Source organism: Cavia porcellus, unplaced genomic scaffold (genome assembly GCF_034190915.1).
Source record: "Cavia porcellus strain 051 isolate PalLab524CR breed Dunkin Hartley unplaced genomic scaffold, mCavPor4.1 scaffold_13, whole genome shotgun sequence".
Lineage (NCBI taxonomy): Eukaryota > Metazoa > Chordata > Mammalia > Rodentia > Caviidae > Cavia > Cavia porcellus.
This window is the reverse complement of record NW_026947496.1, coordinates 21,616,415-21,630,133: the sequence shown is the minus strand read 5'-3', so window position 1 is coordinate 21,630,133 and position 13,719 is coordinate 21,616,415. Positions and strand designations below refer to the sequence as shown.

The 13,719-nt window shown below is 37.9% G+C and overlaps 1 protein-coding gene across 2 annotated transcripts in view; it reads right to left on the bottom strand.

The window, feature by feature from the left end:
• Nucleotides 1-13,719, bottom strand: part of Cap2 (cyclase associated actin cytoskeleton regulatory protein 2) — a 148,027-nt gene that overhangs the window by 5,596 nt on the left and 128,712 nt on the right. The gene's annotated exons all lie outside the window — the stretch shown is intronic.

The window sequence follows — 13,719 nt, the reverse complement described above, 5'->3', positions numbered from 1 at the left end:
TATGTGTATTTCAAAAATGTGTCTGAGGTAGTGTTGTGATCATTTCTAGATTTGCTTATTTTGCAAAGATGAACATCTCTAAATTCTTTATCAGAGCTGTACAAATAGCAGGCGGGAGAAGAGATGAATTACCAGTGAGTCTTAGATGATTTAGGGACAGATCACACGAGGCAAGCGCATTATGACAATGTGTTTTAGTTGTGTTTACATATTACTAAATTATGTTCAAAATGCAGGACAAAAGTTCAGAGGCGTCCTGTGTATCTGGGAAGACAAGGTAACACTGACAAAACAGCCTTGGTGTGTTAAGAACTGTGATTTCCACAGCATAGTGGCCAGTACTGCTTTTGAGCACATTATATACCTGTCTGTCTTTCCTGGTGGTCTGTGAAGGGTTTGAGGGCGGTGGTTCTCAGCAGCAGAGCTGGACCAAAGACCTCCTTTCCCAAGTGACAGGTGACATGTCGGTTTGCCCAGGCCGATGTTTTGCATTTAAAACACATTTCTGAATTAACACAATGTGTTTTTCAGCGACGAAGACTGAGCCTACAGCCTCACTCCCGTTAAGTACATGGTTCACCACTGAACTACATCAGCCTTATATTATTTCCCATGAATTTATTTCTCCATAAATTTAAAAAAATAATTTCCATCGACTAGTTTCTTCTTTCTCCGTACTTTGTATATTTTGCTAGCACAGTCTGCCAAAATCGGGCAATGAGGCCAAATCCTGGGAACTTTGGTCCAGGCCTTTATTACCCCCTTACAATCTTTTGACAGCATTGAGATAAAATCTGCAAACACAAAAAGCTCACCGATTTTAAGTGTACAATGCAGTGATGTTTAATAAATTTACAGAGTTGGGCAAGCATCACTACAGTCCAGTTTTACAGTATTTTCATCATCCAAAAATATCCCTAATGGCCACTCAGAGTCAATCCCCAGCCCCTGCCCCAGGCCGCCACTAATCTGCTTTCTGTTTCTATTGGACACGGCCCTTTCTAAAAAGATTCAGAGTGCTTTAAATAGGCAATCCCTTCCACTTGGTTTGAATATCCAACAGTTCACCCAGTAGTCGCTTAAATATCTTTCTCTTAACTCGGAACTGTGCTGTTGAATTTCTGTCCTTCCTGTACAGGAAACCATGGTTCATCTTTCTAGAGAGCATTTTGTGTAATGCACGTCCATATCCTCAAAAATAGATTTCAAACACAGAAACAACAAAGGATAATATAACAAAAGCATAGGTGAATATGTACCTGACAACAGCGTTATCAGCATATTAGGTGTTGCCTTATTTCCTTTTTAATTTAATTTTTTTTAAGGACTAAAATCTCCCAATATTGCGGAGCCCCCCACACGATCCACTAATTCGAACTCACCTCCTTCCTTCCTTCCTTCCTCTTTCTTTCTTTTCTTCCCTCTTCTGACTTTGTAACTCTTTTGAATATTGTGTTTAGGGTTCTTGGGGGTCTATCAAATACGTAGGATAATAGGAAGGCTGCCCCGAGCTCTGACAAGTATATTCAGTGTGTGTGCACTGTGTGCTGCATTTCCTCCAATCTTTTAATAGGTGGGCGTAGAACACAGCCATTCTGTAACTTTGCTTTATTATTCAGTATTGTTTTAGAGATTTACATATATATATATATATATATATATATATATATATATAAGTTCACTGATTTTAACTACCGCACAGTGTTGTATTGAGAGGATTTATTTATTCGTTAACCAGTTGGCTTGCATTTGGACAGTTTCCATTTTTACTGCCATTATGAGTGATGCTGCAATAAACATTTTACATGTGTCACATCTCAGCACATGCACTAGAGCCCTTGAGTGCATATTCCTAAGAGCAGCGTTACTCAAACCACAAATGTGACTTTACCAGATGGTTCTGCTCAGTGCATGCAATGCATTCACTCTCCTCATTCTGTGGTATGAGCGTTGCCATAGTCCTGTTTCTTTGACAACCCTGTAGCATCAGACGTAACATACAGGCGCTCCTCACCCCGCAGTTCCTACCTGCATGAGATAAGTTAACAAGGCACTTTGCACAATAAGGACACTCTGACTGTAAAACTGATGAGTGTGAAAAAATATTTTCAACTGTAGTAATTTTAGTTTCTACTTTTGTTTTATTATGCATTGAATACATCAACTGCTTCATTTTTCTTTGACCTGCCTTAGTATGTTTTGCACACTCTGCTATTACAGTCTTCTATTATCAATGTGTGTGAAGTTCTTTATATATTCAGGGTACAAATCCTTTTAGATTATCTGCATTGCAAGTATCTTTCCTCCCCACCCCGTGGCTTTTCTTTCAGCTTTGCATATCATGTTGTCGGTTGAGCATATAATTTTTTTTTGTCTTTTTCATTTTTATCGGTACTGGGATTGAACTCACGACCACCTGCTTGCAACGCAGGTGCTTATGCTGCTGAGCTAAATCCCCAGCCCCGAGCATATAATTTTAAAGGGGCTATATTAATTAGTTCTTCTCTTTATGGTTTGGGGCTTTTCACCCTATGTAGTGAAACTTTTTGTGTCATTTGTACTTGGAGGGCATAAAACTTTTCTTTTGTATGATACTGTCCAACTATAAAAGAACTGAGAACTTTATTTTTATGTATACAGGAGGTAGGATATATATATATATATTCATTTGATTCCCTTTCCCTGTCCTCTCTCCACCTTTTGGTTCCTTTTCTCTTTGCAAAAGATCTATTTCCCTATTTCCTATTACCTATCTTTTATTTTGCTTTTAATTTATACTTTGGGTTTCTCATGTAAGAGAAATAATGTGATATTTACGCTTCTGTGTCAGGTGTCTGATTTATTTCATTTAAATTATGATCTGAAGGTGCATCCATTTTCCCAAAAATGACTCAATTTAACTTTCTCCTTGGTAGAGTAATATTCAATTGTGTATAAATATCATACTTCATCCATTCATCTGCTGATGGATATACAGGCTGCTTCCAAGTAGCTATTATGAATATAGTATGCATGTATCACAGTCATAAGATAATGTTTACTCTTTTGGGAAGATACCTAGAAGGAGAATAGCTGGGTTGAATGCAATTTCTTCTTTTAGTTTTTTGAGGAATTTTCATACTGATTTCTACAGTGGATGTCCTAGTTTACATTTCCCCCAGCACTATAAAAGAGCTCTCTTTTCCTCACAGCCTCACCGGCATTTGTTTATTTCTTGATGATAGGCATTCTTTCTCGAGTAGGGTGGACCCTCAATGTTACTTTAATTTGCATTTCTCTAATGGCCAGAGGTGCTGAATATTTTTCATTTATTAACTATTTATACTTCTTCTGAGATATGTCTATTCATTTCAGTTGCCAATTTTTTGGTTGAGTCTTTTGTTTTGCAGAGGTCTAATGTTTTTGAGTCTTTTATCTGTTCTAGACACTAGTCCTACATCTGAGGGATAGCTGGCAAAACTTTTTTTCCCTTTCTGTAGACTGAATTTTCACTGTGTTGGTTGTTTGCTTTGCTGTGCAGAAGTTTTTAATTTGATATGATCCCATTTGCTGATTCTTCATGCTATTTCTTGTGTACTTGGGTTCTGTTTAGAAAGTCCTTGTCCATGCTGACATCTTCCAGAGTTTTCCTTATTTTACCTTCCAACAGATTGTTTCTGTTTTAACATTTAGATTTTTGATCCATTTTGACTTTAATTTAGTACATGGTGAGAGATATGGGTCTAGATTCAATTTTCTGCATGTGCAAAGCCAGTTTCCCCAGCACCATTTATTAAAGAGGCTACTTTTCCTCCAGTGTATGCGTTTGACCCCCTTTGTCAAAGATCAGATGACTTCATGTGCTTGCCATGGTTTCTGCATCTGCCATTCGGTTCCACTGAGCTGCGTGTCTGCACTTTTTTTTTTTTTTTTAAATCACCCTAGCTTTGTACTATGGCTAGAAATCTAGGAATGTGTGTCTCCTGCTCTGTTTTTATTGTTCAGGATTGATTTTGCTAATCTGAGTCTCTTCTGGTTTCATATAAATTGTAGAATTGTTTATAGGATTGTGAGGAATGCTTATGGTATTTTGATTGGGATTGCATTAAATCTAACTTTCAGTCCTGGTAGTGTGGCCATTTTGACAATATTGGTTCTGCGTATCCAAGAGCAGGATATTTTCAGATTTTCTGAAGTCCTCCTTGATCTCCCTTTTCAGTGCACTGTAATTTATGTAGCTTTTTCTTTGCCTTAATTTTTAAGTATTTAATTTTTCTTGAGGCTAGAGTGAATGACATTATTTTCTTAATTTCTTTTTTAGTGAGTTAATTGTTGGTATAAAGGAATACTACTGATTTTGTATTCTGCTACATTGCTGAATTTATTAGTTCTAGCAATCTTTTGGTGGATTTTTGAGCCTTCTATGTAAAGGATCGTGTCATCTGCAAATAACGATAGTTTGATTTCTTCCTTTCCTACATGTATCATTTTCATTTCTTTTTCTTGCCTTATTACTGCAGCTACTGTTTTGAGTATCATATTTTGATAGTAAACATCCTTTATTTATGGTTTTAGAAGGAAAGTTTTTGGTTTTTCCTCATTTAATTTGATATTAGCAGGGGCTTATCATAAATGGCTTTAATTGAATTGAGATAAGGTCTTTTTATACCTATTTTAATCAGTTTTTTTATTATAAAGAGGGTAAAACAGAATAAAACCTCTCAAAACAAACCATTGTAAAAGACATAGGACTTCAAAACATTACAAAATCAACAGTAGTTACCATAATACCTTTTGATGTCTTCAAATAGCTGCAGATAACTTCGGATATAGTGAAAATTAAACAGAACACAATAGAATAGAAACAATAAAAACAAAATGATGAATGCAATAAAGGATTTCAAAATGAGTCTATAGTAAATCCAAAATTGATACCATAATATTTCTTGCTATTTTTGAAGTAGCTGCTCCTGCCATCGGGTTTAACATAATCAAACAAAACAAAAGAGAATAAAACTCAACCCCAACAAAACAATGGAAATGATACAGGACTTCCACAACAAGACCACAGGGAATCAACAATGGCTATAACCCTCAGAATGAGAACCCCCCTAGATGTCACACTGGGTGCTGGAACTACCCTCTGAACTTATGATCAGACCACTGGCCCTAGACCTGCAGTGTTAGTGAAACATCGAAGCACCAGGCATCCAGTTGCATTTCACCTCCATAGCTGGCATCACAGCCTTTGTTTCTCCAGATAAGCCAGTTGCTTACGGTGAGGGGATGGTGGTGGTGTTGGTACTTCTTGTTTGCCAGCCTGTGCGGTGGAAGCAGCTGGGCCCGTCTGTTCCAGTCCAGTGGCAGCCCATGCATGGTGCTGGTTCCCAGACTGGGCTTGCTTGCTGGTGTGGCTTGGTTCTCTCCACCCCCCAGTCTGAGAATGGCAGTCCAGTTTTTTTTTTAATCATGAATGGATGTTGGATTTTATCAAAGGCTTTTTCTGCATCAATTTGAGATGATCATGTAATTTTTGTCCTTGATTCTGTTTATGTGGTGTATTACATTTATTCAATTGCATATGCTGAACCATCCTTGCATCTGTGGGATGCTGTTTGCTTGGTTGTGATGTACGATCTTTTTGATGGTTTGTTGCATTCGGTTTGACAGTATCTTGTTTAAGAATTTTGCACCAATATTTATTAAAAAGATTGGGCGATGGTTTTCTTTTTGAGTCCTGTCTGGTATTAGAATCAGGGTAATACTATATTCCAGGAATGAGTTTGGAAGTACTTTTTCTTTCAGTTCATTAAAGTTGAGAAGTCTTGGTGCTGGAACTTCTCTGAAGTTCTTACATGATTCAGCAGTGAACCCACTGAGTCCTGGACTTTATATTTTTACCTCAATTTCTTTGCTTTTTTTTTTAACTGTTATTGATGTGTTCATGGTTTTTTATATCATTTGGGTTCAGTTTTGGTAATTCATATGTATCCAGAAATCTATTCATTTCTTGTACATTCTCCTGTTTTTGGAGTATAGGTTTTCATAGAATTTACTAATAATCTTCAGGTTTTAGTGGTATCCATTGTGATTTTGCTCTTTTCATTTCTATTGCATTGATATAGATCTTTTATGTTTTTGCTAAGATTGGTGAAGGATTTGCCTATTTTATTTATTCTTTTGAAGAACCAGCTCTTCAATTCATTGATTCTTTGTATTTTTTGTCTCAATTTCATTAATTTCTTTTCTTATCCTCAAGATACACTTATACTGCACTAGGTTTGGATTTAGAGTGTTCTTGTTTTTCCAGGATACGAGGTGCATATTGTTACTGATTTAGCTTTGCTCTGTTTGTCTAATGGGAGCATTCACTTCCCTTTTATGATGGATTTCAACGAGTCCCAGAAGTTCTGATATGCTGTACTAGCATTACTGCTTGATCACATAAATCATTTAATTCATTCCCTGATTTTTTTTTTTTTTTGTACTGGGGATCGAACTCACAACCTCACACTTGCCAGGCAGGTGCTTATGCCTCTGAGATAAATCCCCAGCTCCTTCCTTGATTTCTTCTGTGACCTATTGATTTTTCAGGAGTATGTTATCTCATGTCTGGATGTTTGCAAAATTTCTATATTTTCTATTACCATTGATTTCTAGTAAGAGTGCACTATGACCTGGCAGTATACATGGGGTAACTTTGATTCTTTTGTGTTTATTTAAGCAAGGTTTCTGGGCTAGTATGTGGTTTATTTTGGAGAAAGTTCTATGTGCTGCTATGCTGCTGAGAATATGCATTTGGTTGTGGTAGGGGACAAGCAGATATATGTTAAGTCCATTTGCTTGATTGTATTGTTCAGTTTGATATTTAATTTTTTGTCCTGTTGATCTATTTCTGAAATTGGTGCATTGAGGTCTCCTACTATGATTGTGTTGGTTTTCATTTCACCTTTTATGACTAGCAGTTTATTTTTGGATTAGATTTGTGTCTTGTATGCATTAAATCGTTTGGTTTTGTTTTTTCAGTCTTCCAGACTGTATCCTTTAATTGGGGAGTTGAACCCATTTATATTGAGTTATTACCAAAAAAATGTTGACTTTTTCCTACTTTTATATTATTTTTATGTATTTGATTCCTTTATTTTTTCCTGTTTAAAACTGCTAAACTTGCTTGATGTATTCGTTCTATCAGACTTTTTGGCATCTTGACTTCATTATCCATATCCTGGCGAGTATTTTGGAGTGCTGGTTTGGTAGAAATGAAGATAAGATATTCTTTGTTATGGAATGTTATTTGTCCATGAATTTTCTGGAGATACTAGTATGAGTTGAAAGTTGTTTTCTTTCAGAGCTTGAAATAATTCACTTAAAGCTCTCCTGGCCTTTAAACTTTGTGTTAAGAAGTCTGCCATAATCCTACTAGATTTACCTTTATGAGTTTTTACCTTTTCTTTAAGAGCTTTTAAGATTCTGTCTTTGTATTGGGCTTCTGAAGTTTTCACTATGATGTATTGTGGGGAGTTCTTTTCTCATTAGAAGCATTTGGGGTCCTGTATGCCTCGCTTTCCTATATGTTGAATTCTTTCCCCATATTTGGAAAGTTTTCTGCTGTGATTTCTATATACAGATTTTTTTTATTGTATGGTGTGGTCCTCTGATTTTTCTATAACTTCAATAAGTCTTCTTTGTGTAATCTTATAACCATTGGGTCAGTTATCCTTGCTCTATCATTATTTCTAAGCTATCTCTATGTCTTAGTTGCTTTCTCATTTATGGAATAAAATACTCAACACCCACAAATTAAATGAAGAAAGGTTCATTTTAGCTTACAGTTTCTGGAGGTTTCATTCCATCCAAGGCGGGATGGCCTAGCAGAAGGGTGTGGCAGAAGAGAAACTCTTCATGCACAGCAGGCGTGAAGCAGTGACACTTCCTTCTTTTGCCTTTCACTCCACCTGTGATACGAGTCTATTGCTTGGTGCCACCTCCATGCCGGCTAGGTCTTTCCTCTCCAGTCAGTCCATCATCCACATCCAGAGCTATGCTAAACCAGTCAGAAGAGTGATCCAATATTACAGACCTATGATCTAGTAACTCCTTAAAGCTCTACCTATGAGGCGTTAGGGCATGTAGATACAAGCTATAACACTCTAGGTATTCAGTCTTTTGTGTCAGTTTTGGCTTCTAGATCTGATACTTGCTCCTCACACTGATTACTTTTGCAGCTCAAATATTCAATTGAATTCTTTATTCCTGGAATTTCTGCTTGGCACCTTTTCATGGATTCTATTTACAAACATGAATGACAAAATTTAGCTCTTCTAATGTTTTATTCTTCTTTAAACACATTGATCGGCTTCCGGGAGAACATGGCGGACAGATAACAGCAACTACCGGAGGCTCTCTGAAAGACTCGGCTCAGAAGCCAGGAATGGTGCGGACTAAGGAGACATAAGCAGGTGGAGATATGCTCTGCTGACTCAGGAACGAACTGGGCTGAGAGAAACCAACTTGGAATGCATTCCTGGTGCTAAAACAGGAACAGAAAAGCCTCGGTGTGGAGGCTGGACCCCGCGCCATTGTAAGCTGCGATTTGGGTTTCCCGCCGCACGGCGGCTGGCTGCCTCTACAGTGGCTTGGCAAGGAGAGAGACGTGCAGAAGCTCTGAGAACGGCAATCTGTGAACGGCAGGGAGGCGTGCACTGACTTGTGGTGAGGTGAGTGAGAGAAACTGACACTCTACCACAGTTTGACTCCAGCGGAGGACTTTCTGGGCCCGAGCAGTCCTGCGGGAGCAGGGCGCGGTGGTGACTCCAGCCACACATCCCCCTCTTGGGCGGGCTTGGTGAAAAGTGCCTGGCCTGCATGACACTGCTGGCGGACCTGGAAGGCTGTCCCAACCCAGATCCCAGAGCCTGACGGTGGCCGGGAGGGGAGACGCGTAGGCTGCCTGGTCCGTAACTCCCTGGTGCGCAGCGGTGAGCGGGAACACCTAACTGGCGCAATTCGATCAGGCTGTGGCTGACTGGGAGAGAAGCTGGGCCTCTTATATAAGCTTGCATATATAAGGAACAGAGAAGAGGCAGCATGGGAAGAGGCAGCAACAAGAAAGGCTCCTGGGCCCCCAATTCTGAGAAACAGGCAATAGCAGACACCGCACCATTACACATAAGGCACCATATAGAGAGCCTCATAGACCAATTCAGGAATGAAGTTATCAACAACCTGAAGCTAGAAGTATGCAGAATAGTTAGAGAAATGCTAAGTACCACCCAAGAAAAAACACGTGGTGGAATGGAAGAACAGAAAAAAAGGGGAGAATTGTTTGATGGAGAAAACAGAGAAAGCATAGAATACATGAAGCAGGTTCACAGGAACTACCAAGATACTAAGAAGTCTATAGAAGACTGGCATAACAGCTTGAAAGAAACTAAGGACAGACTATCTGAACTGGAGGGCAGACTTGTAATATGGGAGAATGAAATGAAAAACTTCTTAAAAATAACAAAGAAACAAACAGCAATAATACAAAGACAAGAAGATGATAAGAGGATCCATAACTTAAGGATTAAGAACATAAAAGAAGAAGTAGGGACACAAACAAGTGAACTACAAAAGCTACTCACAGAAATAATCCAGGAGAATTTTCCTAATTTAGCAAAAGGTAAAGATACTCAGATGTGTGAGGCATACAGGACCCCAGCTACCTACAACCCAAACAGAGCAACACCCAGGCATATAATAATAAAAATTCCAGAAATTCAATACAAGAACAGAATATTAAAAGCTGTAAGAGACAAGAAACAGACCACTTACAAGGGAACACCCATCAGAATTACAGCAGATTTCTCTGCACAAACCATCAAATCACGAAGAGAGTGGGGGGAAATAATTCAAGCTTTGAAAGATAATAATCTCCAGCCAAGATTGAGATATCCTGCACAACTGTCCCTGGAAATTGATGGAAAAACAAGGTGCTTCCAGGATAAAGAGGAACTGGGGGAATTTGCAACCACCAATTCAACTCTACAGAGAGTATTGCAGGATATTCTAAAAAAAGAAAAATACAAAGAATCCAGAAATAATGGCAGAGAGGCCACAACGAATAGAGCAGAGAACAAAATGAAGAAGACAAACTGACAGCTACTGACAGAAAAAGAGCTCAACAGAAATGAGGCAGAGAAGATTGGATGATAGGAACAGCTATTTTGGAGAAAATGACATCTTAATAGGTAATACTGATTTAGTATCATCTTGTTTTGAAGTCTCATCTAGCTTTTGTCCTTCTGTCTCCAATGGTCTAAATAGGCTGTATCTTATTGGATTTTATTATGTATGATAGTATAAGCAAAAACCTTTTAAAGACAAGGAGATTATACAGAAACCACTGTTCATTTTCTGTTAGTCGATTCTAAATACTCTGTAATGCTGTCATTCTCTTGAATGGTTTTACATTGTTTTGATATACTTAATGCTACAGTATACGAAGTTGTACTCAAAGATTTCAAAGAAAGAGACAATATGGTAACTACTTTTAGGTTAGGATTATCTGGTGGTGAAACACTATTCTGCTTAAATGGTTATGTTTTGATCTGCGCTGTTTTGTTGTTATGCCCTCTTTTATCTCAATCTCCACTCCATTATTTACTTTTTTATCTTTATCCTTTTAATTAAAGGAAAAAAAATAGCAGGATATATTATAGTAACCCACTTTGACTTTCATTACCTTGATTTAAAGCCCTGTATTACTCTCACCATCTGGTTTTTAACCGATGTTCCCCTATTCTGTTTTGCTGGATAGTATCAGGTTCGAAAGTTTAGGCATCAGCTGTGAAGATAATAAGATTCATTATGATGCCCATTCTCGTTGACTTTTATCTACTTTTGAAGACCTACAATGTCTCCAATGTTTTGGTTTTGTCGGTTTTATTCTTTACTGTTTTGTTCAATTGTATTATAACTAACGATATAGGCAATTCTATTAGAGATAGCGGGAGGCATTATGGTAACCATTGTTGATCACCTTGTATTATGTTTTTACATTATCTATTATGTCCACCCTTTTGACTTGACTGATTCTGTTCTGTTATGTCACATTTGGTTTTACTCTCTTCCAAAAAAGTAATAAGAACCGTGGGAGCAATGAAACCCAAAATGTGTAATAGTCATGGTACAAAAGAGAGGAAAAGAAAGTGCTCCAAACTATATAACTGCATGTATATTTAAGTGTATAAGATAGAAAATGATATCATAGAGTTTTATTGGATCAATGAACAGAACTGTTTGCAGTATCATTGATGGAATGTCCACTTTACAAGCTTTAATTTTGTGACTTGAACAATTATTTCTAAGATGACAATATGTAATCCATTAACTAGTGATTTCCTACTGTTCATTTTTTTTCTGTAAATCTGTATAACTTGTACCCTTTCCCTGCTTTTTCTTTTCTCCTTAAATAAAATTAAAAAAAAATCTAAACACATTGATCAATTTGTTTATTAATTACACTGTTTCATTATGTTACATTTGAAGTCCTTAAGTTTCTTTGCTTCTTCTTTGATCATTAAACCAATTGGTAGTTGGTTTTTTTTCTACATTGGCGCCCTTTGGATCTACCTGGTCAGGAGCTGGGAATTTTTGGATGCATTTTGTTGCCTTGTTTTTTTATGTTTTTCTGTGTGTGCACATGTGCATATCAATGAATGCATGTGCTGAAAGTTAAGGTCCAATGGAATGATAATATTCTATTATCGGTATGAAGATCTCTCTAGTTAGGCTCTGCTTTCTAGTGAGGTGATCTTGAATTTATTCATCAAGAATTATTGTCTACCACTTCAATCTACTCAGTTTAACTGAGTTGGACAGTCACTGTGTTGTAAGAAGAGAATCCCTACACATTATACCCCATCAGCACTTCCAATCAGACCTCAGTCATGACCATTCACATTTATTTTGTAATTTCACCCTTTTATCAGTGACCTTGACAGACTATACTGCTGCTGATACTTGGTTTCCAGTGTGGAGGGTAGGAGGAAGGAAAGAGGTAGGGGGAAAGGAAAGGGGAGGAGAGAGAGAGGTAAGAGAAATGTCCATAGGTAAAAAACAGAAGGTGGGCTCTGTTAGAATACATTTTATAGCTGGAATACAGGGTTAGTGTTGAGGGCGTTTGAGAGAATGTTTGTGGTGAGAATGCAGAGGGATGGAAGTGTAGTTAAGACTGAGAGATGCTTTGAGAGTATCAGAACTTGTTAACATCCTTTAGGTAAGTTTTGTGGGACAAAGGGGAAAACCTTAAAAAATACAGTAAAATAAAAAATACTAAGAAAGAAGAAACAGAAAACACCCCCCCACACACATGCGTGCATGCGTGTACACACGCGCACACACACACACATGCATCAAGAAAAAAACAGAACAATATAAACAAGGAAATAAAAACAACCTTCACGCAGTCATTTTAGCATTAGCCTAAAGCGTCCAAACAGCTGTCCTTACACGGTAGTCATGGCCTGATTGTGAGTGGCCAAGCATTTTTGCCCTGTGGACCACTAAGTAAAGCTGCTCTCTCCTGGCTGCAAGTCCTGCTCTGGGTGTGGCCAGCTGTAGGCAGGCCTCTGTAGCCCACCCAAGATCGATTACCTCAATTTGCTTGGGAAGAGATGGTGGAAGGCCTCATCTGCCAGCACTGGATGGTGGGCAGTAGGCGGTGGGCAGGACCTCAGACCATCTCGGGTCTTTCTAGTGCTTGAGGACATAGTGGGAGAGTACCCGCTCTGTTCTGCTCCCCTCACAAACCCCTTAGACCCTGGAATTTGGTACAGCAAGTTTCTTTTCATTTACCCTTGGGTGGCAGGCTTTTGTTTTAACTCCTGCCTCAGGGTGCCTGATTTGGGGACTCCTGCCGTTGCTGTTGCCCCCAGGTGGCTGTGATTTTTCCTATTATCCATTGCTATTGTTAATTTTTTTCTAGGTCTCCTACAGTTTTGTTGATATTTCAAATCATTTTGTGCTGCATTTTCTAATACATATTTTTGGTGTAAAGAAATGCTCTTAATTTTTCTGTTTTATATTACATCTAACCATCTTGTTGTATGTTTCTTTAATGTTAATAGCTTGTTGACTCTCTTGAGTTTATAGAAAGGCTTTTTTTTAATTAAATAAGGACATTTTTGTCTCTTCCTTGTCTGATTTTGTGGTTCTCCATTACAGTGGTGCCTGTGTTCACGAACTTACTTTGTTCCATGATTATGGAAAAGATGGCTATGGTTGTGTTCGGCATTTGATATACAGTTTGTAAACAAAAACAAAATTTTTCCAAATGCTTCTGTTTGTGAACCAAATCATTCCCAAACAAAAGCACTCATGAACCAAAGTACCACTTGGTTTTTCTTATCTTATTGCATAGGTTAGAATCTTTGACACAGTATGGAACAGAAATAATGACAGAAGAAATTCTTCTGACTTCAATGAAATTAATTTTAAGTTTCCAGTACTTTTAATTCAGTTGAAAAACTAAATCTTAGTTTGATTATAGAATGTAGTACATCTTCTCTGGCTCTTTGATAGCTTAGATATAGAAAGGGCATCCCTGTCTAGGTCTCATGATGCCCGGCCAGGAGCATTTCCATTCATTGGACACATGTATCAGCAATATCTTAAATGATAATCAGTGAAATGTAACACATACATTCATTCAGACTGTAATTAAAAGTTTCAGTGGTGAGAAGCCCAGTAAACGGA